This window comes from Hemicordylus capensis, chromosome 17, assembly GCF_027244095.1.
Source record: "Hemicordylus capensis ecotype Gifberg chromosome 17, rHemCap1.1.pri, whole genome shotgun sequence".
In the NCBI taxonomy this organism is placed as follows: domain Eukaryota; kingdom Metazoa; phylum Chordata; class Lepidosauria; order Squamata; family Cordylidae; genus Hemicordylus; species Hemicordylus capensis.
The window spans coordinates 3,555,825-3,564,220 of NC_069673.1; the positions used below are offsets into that span (position 1 = coordinate 3,555,825).

The 8,396-nt window shown below is 47.7% G+C and overlaps 1 long non-coding RNA gene across 1 annotated transcript; it reads right to left on the minus strand.

Moving 5' to 3' along the window:
* Positions 1-583: 583 nt before the first annotated feature.
* Positions 584-4,837, minus strand: LOC128339094 (uncharacterized). The gene is made up of 3 exons (XR_008312833.1): positions 4,551-4,837; positions 3,603-3,671; positions 584-1,265 (listed from the first exon to the last, which is right to left on the minus strand). It is a non-coding gene; the product is annotated as an uncharacterized LOC128339094 (long non-coding RNA).
* Positions 4,838-8,396: the final 3,559 nt, after the last annotated feature.

The window sequence follows — 8,396 nt, forward strand, 5'->3', positions numbered from 1 at the left end:
TTTCTTCTTGTTCCTCCTCTCCCTCTCTCTCTCTCTTCCCCAAGATCCCAAGTCCACGTGTCCCCTAACCTTCCCCCTGATTGGCCGGCAGGCTTTTAGGGTGATGTCACACACGCCACACACTGTCTAAAGAAACTTGATCTCTCCTCGGTTTGATTAAAAGAGACACTGAATTAATTACAGCCTAGATCCAACTGTTAACTGGCAATTTCCACCCTGTTTCCTTTCATTACGCCACTGATGAAGTTCTAAACGGGGTTATTAACAATGTGGGAGGGGGGAGACGTGGTCTGGTGTGTGTGTGTGTGTGTGTGTGTGTGTGTGTGTGTGTGTGTGTGTGTGAAAGAGAGAGAATTTGGGTGCGTTTTAAAACTCCTGTCTTTTGTGAACAATTAGAGAAGCGTTGTCTCTCTTTATGATGCTGATAAAAGATTTCTTTTAAAGGAAAATATTACAGGGTTCTCCCCGCCACGCCAAGATTAATTATATACAGCCTCAGTCTATAAAGGCCAGACAGGCAAAATAAAATAAAATAAAACGCAGGTTAATCTCGTGGAAATTGTTCTACCCAAGGAGGCTTCGATTTTTAAAAATCTATTTATTTCCGTTATTTAAAAACTGAACAATTTTTTTTAAAAAAAATGCCCTGTCCTGCCAAAAGACAGGACACTTCTAATTTTCTATAAGTGGCCGAAGTTGGCAAGACCAGGGAGTGATCATTCTCAAATACGGATGAAGAGGCATTTTATGCAGCCTTTCTTAAGTTAGTCCCCCTACGTTCAGCAGTGGGGCTGACTCCCATTCCGTAGGGCGGACTCATTAAGTGATGTCATCCTGAAAACGGCTGGTGTGTGTATGGATCCTGTGTTCCTTCCTACCGCGCGGGCAGGTGGTGGCACCTACTTCCAGGGAGACCTCTTTAGGATCGGGCTGCGTCGTTGTGGGGTAGAGTCACGAGTGTTGCAGGAAGAACCCGTCCAGACAGACCCTCTTCTGACTCCGGATGAAAGCAGCTCCTAACTAAGGGAGGCCAAGAGTCCTGGTGCTCGAATCTCAGAGCAGATTCCGAAATAGACGTAAGTTCACATGGAACCCAGAGCGCTTATTCTGGAGTAAGGCACTGGGGGAGACTGAGCTGTGTGGGTAGAAAAGGGAGGCGGTGTTCAGACTGTCTCCCTCTCCTCTTAAACCGAATTGAAGATTTAAAGCAAGGCGCGGGACCAAAACGCCTCCCCATGGATTTCGCTTCTCAACAGGCGGCTGAACTGCGCGAAAACAAGGCAACATTTCGAGGTCAGAAGCTGAGACGGGTCGACTTTGGCCGCCCCCACAACCTGGGTACCATTTCCCCAAAGATGCCAGCCTTCCTCTGGGAGAAGCCCTCCCCAGGCCGCCCTCTTTTGCCCATTCTGTACGCATTGGAACTGTCTCCCCCTGAAGGGAGCAGAAAATGACGCTCTCTCAGAAAAGGAGGGGATCTGTCTTTGGAGAGATGATGACGACGATAATTGAGATGATGATGATGATGATGATGATGATGATGATGATGATGATGATGATGATGGATCCCTGCTAACTGAGCAAAGGGGCACTTTTAAAAGTGGCGATTCTCTTCGTAGTTAGCAGGGGAGAGTAACTGGCCATAGCCAGCCCCCCAACACACCATCCCTCCAGCGGCTGTGGCTGAAACCTTGTGTTTCTTCTTAGAGAACCATACTGTTCTTTCCGCTGTGCAAACCACTTTGGGAACTTTTGTTGAAAAACGTCATGTAAATATTAATAGTCTCCTTTTTCTTCTTCTTCTTCTTCTTCTTCTTCTTCTTCTTCTTCTTCTTCTTCTTCTTCTTATTATTATTATTATTATTATTATTATTATTTCTTGCTTACACAATCAGACAGGTGTTATTGACTGGTTTGTTGTTGTTATTATTATTATTATTATTATTATTATTATTATTATTATTATTATTGTTGACATTATTATTATTGTTTTGGATGATGATGATGATGATGATGATGATGATGATATGATTATGATAATATCATCATCATCATCATCATGAATAATAGCATCATCATCATCATCAACAACAACTCCTAGACCCTTGGAAAGGGCCCGATAATTAAAGTACCAAATCCAGTCAATAACATCTGGTAAGCTGTGTGTAAATAGCATCATCATCATCATCATCATCATCATCATCATCATCATCATCATCAACACAAATGTAGCTTTGTGATCCAAGGCAGAGCTACATCCCTAGACAAACTCACCCTGAGCAATTCGACGTCAGTGAGACTGACAAGAAGACCCACAAGGCAAGGTTGGGTTTCACAGCACCCCTCTCCCTAGCGGACAGGACGAAGAAGATTACTCAGAGTAGTCCCACTGAAATGAAAAGGGCGACTTAATCCTTTTAACTTCAGTGGGCCTACTTTGAGTAACTGGCGTTATCTCGCTGGCCCTTTTAATTTCAGTCTGGCTACTTTGAGTGATTCCCTCCTCAGGTCAGCCTCCGTCGCTTCGGATCGTCGTTTCTGAGGTTTCTGGCCTTCCGAAGGCGGATCCCACAATCATGTCTACTTAGAAGTAAGTCTCACTGAGTCGCTTCTCGGGCGCCGCCTACTCCCAGGAGAAGCGCCCGCGTGGCTCAGACAGGCGGCAGCATTCAGTCCAGGGATCCCACAGGATCCTGACCGCGTTTACACGGAAATCACTCAGTCCCACCCTCTCCCCAGTGTGGCGGTCAGCTGCCAACGTCGTGCTTCCTCTAGAGCCAGAGACTTCTGCCGAAGCACACCCAGGATCTCGAGCCAGCGGGGCTGACTCTGAGCAGCTCTTGTGCGGAGGCGCGCAATTCTGCGCCCGATCCTCAGGCGGATTTCGGCGAAGCTTGCCGGCTAGAGCAAGGGATCTCCCGCCTCTCTCTCCTCCGCTTTTCCATTGGGCTTTCCCCCTTCGCCTCTGGACCCTGCTGCCTCCTCCTCTGCTTCGGCAGCTTGCAGGCGGGAGTCGGCGCTGGAGGGCGGGCGGGGGGGGGGTCTGGGCCGCCTCCCAAGAGGAGACTGGGGCGGCTGCAAGCTGTCAGAGTGCGGGGCGGGGGGTGAATGGGGAAGGGGAGGGGTGAGAAGAGGGCCTGACACCAGTTGACTGAGTGCTTGGGAGTTTCTGGCGCTCCGACTTTTGTCCTTTCAACCCTCCCCCTCCTCAGAGTAAATATGGGGCGGGGGGGGAGAGAGAGAGAGAGACGCAGACTTTCTCTTCCTTGTGGGGCGGGGCAGAGGCGCAGCTAGGTAATTTTGGAGCCTGGATAGAAAGGCCTTTGGAGCCCCCACCCCTCCCCACTGCAAGTTAAGCATCTTCATCTCCCTACACAAACGCACACCTTGGCACACCCAGTATTTTTTTAACACATGGGGGCTTGAGGGCACACAAGAACGTAAGACTTTCAACCAGGTCGATTTTTGCCAACTTGCATTAGCTGAAACAGAGTGGTTAGAGTGTTGGACTAGGACCGGGAAGACCTCCCACCCCCGCCCCGGGTTCGAATCCCCACTCAGCCAGGGAACTCACTGGGTGACTCTGGACAGCCTCCACCTACCTCACAGGGTGGTTGTGAGGATAAAAAATAAGCACGGGCATCAGAATTGTCTGCACCGACTCTGAGCTCCTTGGAGGAAGCGCGGGGTAGAAAGGTAATAAATGAATAAATTTCAACACACAAATCCCCACCCCCATATTTCTTTCCCCTCCGGCTCTAAAGCACCTGGCACAGCTGTCCGGCCCAGTCTGCGGGCCAGTGGTGACCACAGAACCCAGGACAGATTTGGAGGCCCCCCAGAGGGTGTGGAGGCTCTGGATTTCGGCCCTGAAGTCCAGGGGTATGAGCACCACTGGGGGGGGGATCCTATATACCCCTGATTTGTCCTCCGAGCTGAATCACTGCCTCCCTTTTCAGGTCCTTTCAAGAACTAGAAAGGTGTGGAACTTTTCAGTTCTTGGATTCAGTTGGAACCTGCCTTCTACCGAGTCAGATCCTTGATTCCCCTAACTCAGTGTGGTCGACACTGACTGGCAGCAGCTTTCCGAGGTTCCAAGCAGGAGTCTCTCCCAGCCCTACTTGGAGATGCTGCCAGGGATCAAACCTGGGGCCTTCTGCAGGCAAGCATGAAGATGCTCTTCCCCTGAGCTACAGCTGCCCCACCCCCAAACAGGAAGCTGCCTCCAGACCATGGGTCCATCAGACCATGGGTCCACCTAGCTCAGTAGTGTCTACTCTGACTGCTATTGATTCCTGGGGCCAATGATTCCTCCCCTCGGGCTGGTTAGGACACCCACGCCTTGATGCAGAGATTCTCAAATGTTGGGGGACTACAACTCCCATCATCCCCAGCCCCAAAGGCGATTGCAGTTCAGCAACAGCTGGGGGACCCCAGTTTGGGACCCTCCGTCTTAATGGGAGGAAGGACCTCTGCCTTTTGGATCACCTCTGCCTTAATGGCAACCCCCCCCCCCTTAAGCTTAAGTTCAGGGAAAGTTTTAAACAAACCTTTACTCTCCTCCCCCACCTCCAGCTCCGAAGGCCAGGAGGCAGAAGCGCTCAGACCCTCTCCCCTCCACGCTCTCTTTAACGGGGTCCCTACGAGGGCAGTTAAGGTCCCTGCCCCGAAGAGCCGCCAGTCTAAACCAGGCTAGCGACTTTAGCTTCCTTCCAGCCTCGGGACGCCCCCCACCCCCACCAGGGGACGCCCCCGCCTGCCTTTTCCACTAGAGGCCCGTCTCAGCCAGGCTGAAAACTCGCCCGGTTGAAAGGGACGCTTTGTTCGTGATGGCCCAGTCACGTGGTCCTCAGAGGAAAGTCTTGTTTTTGGAACGCGTAAGATGAGAAAAAACGGCGATTCGAGCTTTGTGTTCTGTTGCGGGGGGGAGGAATTGTGGGGGGGGGAGAAGAAAAGAAAGCATCGGAGACGGAGAAGGAGAGAGGGGGAAGAAAGGGAGAGGGGTGGGTGGGAAGGAAAGGTGGAGAAAAGAAAGGAAGGGGAAGAGAGAGAGAGTTTTAGAAAAGGAAAGAAGGTGAAGGAGGGAAGGAAGGATGAGAAGGGGGAAACCAAAAGAAAAGAAGGAAGGGAGGGAAGGAGGGAGGAAAGAAGAGAAAGAAAAGGAAGGAAAGAAGAAAAAGGAAGGAAGACTGAAAAAAGGAAAAGGGGGAAAGAGAGAGTTAGAAAAGGAAAGGAGGTGAATATTGAAAGGAAGGAAGGAAGGAAGGAAGGAAAAGAAAAAGAAAGAAAAGGAAAGAAGGAAGGTTGAAAAAAGGAAAGAAGGGGAAAGGAGAGAATTTTAGAAAAGAAGGAAGGGGAACATAGAAAAAAGAAAGAAAGAAGAAGGGAGGGAGGAAGCGACAGAAAGAAAGGTTGAGAGAAGGAAAGAAGGGGGGAAGAGAGTTTTAGAAAAGGAAAGAAGGAGGAAATTGTAGGAAAGAAAGATAAATAAAAGGAAGGAACTTGGAAGGAAGAAAAAGGAAGGAAGGCTGAGAAAAGGAAAGAAGGGGAAAGGAGAGAGTTTCAGAAAAGGAAGGAAGGGAAGAAAGAAAAAAGAAAGAAAGAGGGAGGAAGGGGAAATAAAGTAAGAAAGAAAAGGAAAAGGAAAAAGTACAGAAAAGGGAGAGGAGGAGAAAGAATAAGGAAAAAGAAAAGAAGAAAGAGGCAAAAGAAAGAGAAAAGGGAAGAAGGAGAGAGAGAGAGAGAGAGAGAGAGAGAGAGAGAGAGAGAGAGAGAGAGAGAAAATGAAATTTAAGGCGGAAGGAAAGAAAAGTGTCAGAAAAAACTTGCCAAAGCAAGAAAAGAAAAGAAAAGCTGTCTCTTTTCCAAAATCCCTCTGGAATGGTCGAAAGTTGAATGCTGCCTTCTCTCTCCCTGCTCTGTTATCCTACAGAGGCAGGGCTGTTTTAACTCAGGGAGCAGGAAAAGCCCGACTGGCTCTCATCCTCCTCAGAGTGCATGAAGCAAACTTTGAATATGTGTGGGTGTTTTGTCCATCTCTGCTTTCACGTCTCCATAAACCCATAGCAAATAAGTTTTTAATAAGCAGGCTTAACAGAAAGAAAGAAAGAAAGAAAGAAAGAAAGAAAGAAAGAAAGAAAGAAAGAAAGAAACCTGAGTGAAACCAGCAATGTTTAAGAGGGGTGTGGGGGGAAGTTGTTCATCAGTTTTCGAAGGCAAGCTTTAAACAAATGTGTTTCCAGAGTTTCGTCTTTATATAGGTTCCATGATCTCCTTGTCCTGGCATTGTTTCTCAGTCCCTGTTTTCCGCAGCAGCAGGAAATTCTAGGTGTTGCTGCTTATATTCAGAAGTGAGAATACTGCAAAGTTCCCCATTCTTTGGTATTCCATGTACATGTTGAGCAAGCAGGTAGGAAGCAAGTTAAGCAGGCAGCGAGAACCAGGATGCAGGCAGGTTTACTAGGAACATAGGGAGCTGCCATCTACTCAGTCAGACCCTTGGTCCATCTAGCTCAGGATTGTCTACCCAGACTGGCAGCGGCTTCTCCCAGGTTGCAGGCAGGGATCTCGCTCAGCCCTATCTTGGAGCGGCTGCCAGGGAGGGAACTTGAAACCTTCTGCTCTTCCCAGAACGGTGGCTCTATCCCCTAAGGGGAATCTCTTCCAGTGCTCACACTTCTAGTCTCCCATTCATATGCAACCAGGGCAGACCCTGCTTAGCTAAGGGGACAGGTCATGCTTGCTCCCACCAGACCAGCTCTCCTCTAGCCACCTCCTGGCACAGAACGTTCTCTCTCTGGCCCTCTCCCTTCTCCTTACCATCTGGCAAAAAACCCACCCCAACCAAACCACCCACTTTCAGCCCCCACCCAAGCAAACACCAGCCATTTGGAGTAGCCACTAGCCATCAATGGCCGCTAATTAGGCCATTAGGGCCATGCCAAGAACTCCTCTCTACCCAGAGCCAGGTTATTTTAAAAAATATGTATAGAGGAAACCTTGTACCTAGATCCCCCCAGAGAAGAAATGCAGCAGTATGGATTAAAACACAGGCCACCATTTAATTAATTACATTTTAAACATCTGTATCAGCAATGTCAACAATGCATCCCATTTATTTGTTCTTTCTCTATGTAAACTGCTTTGGAAATGTTTGTTGAAAAGCGGTATATAAATATCTGTTGTTGCTGCTGCTGCTGCTATTGCAGGTGCAATTCTATAGAGAAGGCAGAAAAGATGCAATTCCTGCTTCTGTTTCTTGACAGAGCAAACCAGAACCGAGAGCGGAAGGAACTGTCTTCTGCTGCTAACTTTTCTGACCACACAGCTGACTGTGTTAAGGGAGGGTTTCCTGCACCCCCACTCTGCAAAGCCTAGTATGATTATGGTTTGATAGATAGATAGATAGATAGATAGATAGATGATTTATTTATAGTCATAGACCAAAAACATTACTTTATTTATTGTAAACAAAAATATTGTTTATTTATTATTTATTCACTTTTTATACCGCCCTTCCAAAACAGCTCAGGGAGGTTTACAATGAAAACGGTCGCCACCAGCTCGTTCGTTTGGTGGTGACTCATGACGGGACCTTCTCTGTGGCTGCCCCCGGGGCTCTGGAATATGCTCCCGCTTGAAATGAGAGCATCTCCTTCTCGGCTTGCTTTTAGGAAGAACCTCGAGATGTACCTGGTTTCCCAGGCTTTTAACTGAATTTTTTTAAAAAAATTAAATTATTTAAATTAATTAAAAATTAAATAGGTTTTTATCTTTTGAGATTTTTTTTTAAACTTGCTTTTACTTGTTTTGTGAATTTTACCTGTTTTATATTGTTTTACATTTGCTATGTTTTAACTTTGTACACCACTTAGAGATGTCTGTATTAGGCGGTATAGAAATTGGACAATTAATTAATTAATTCTGAGTGGGCGAGACCAGCTAAATCCTCTAAAAAGGTCAGTTTCCATGCAGCCCTGGGCTACAAACCCCTGAGAAGTTGTTCCATGAAGATGATCACCCTGCTGCTGCCACCACACACACACAAACTTCACTATCACAGTGTCTCCACTTGTTCACCAGAGATGGTGATGCCATCAAGTCAATTTCAGCTCTTAGTGCCCACAGAGCCCTGTGGTTTTCTTTGGTGGAATACGAGAGGGGTTGACCATTGCCTCCTCCTGCACAGTATGAGATGATGCCTTTCAGCATCATCCTATATCGCTGCTGCCCGATATAGTAGCTGCGAGGATTCGAACCGGCAACCTTCTGCTTGTTAGTTAAGTATTTCCCCACGGCGCCACTTAAGGGCTTTGCGTCTCTGCTGAGACCCTGGAGGGGAAAAAACTACTGGGTCTGCCCATCCCTGCAGAATTACAACACTGTCTTCCAGAAGG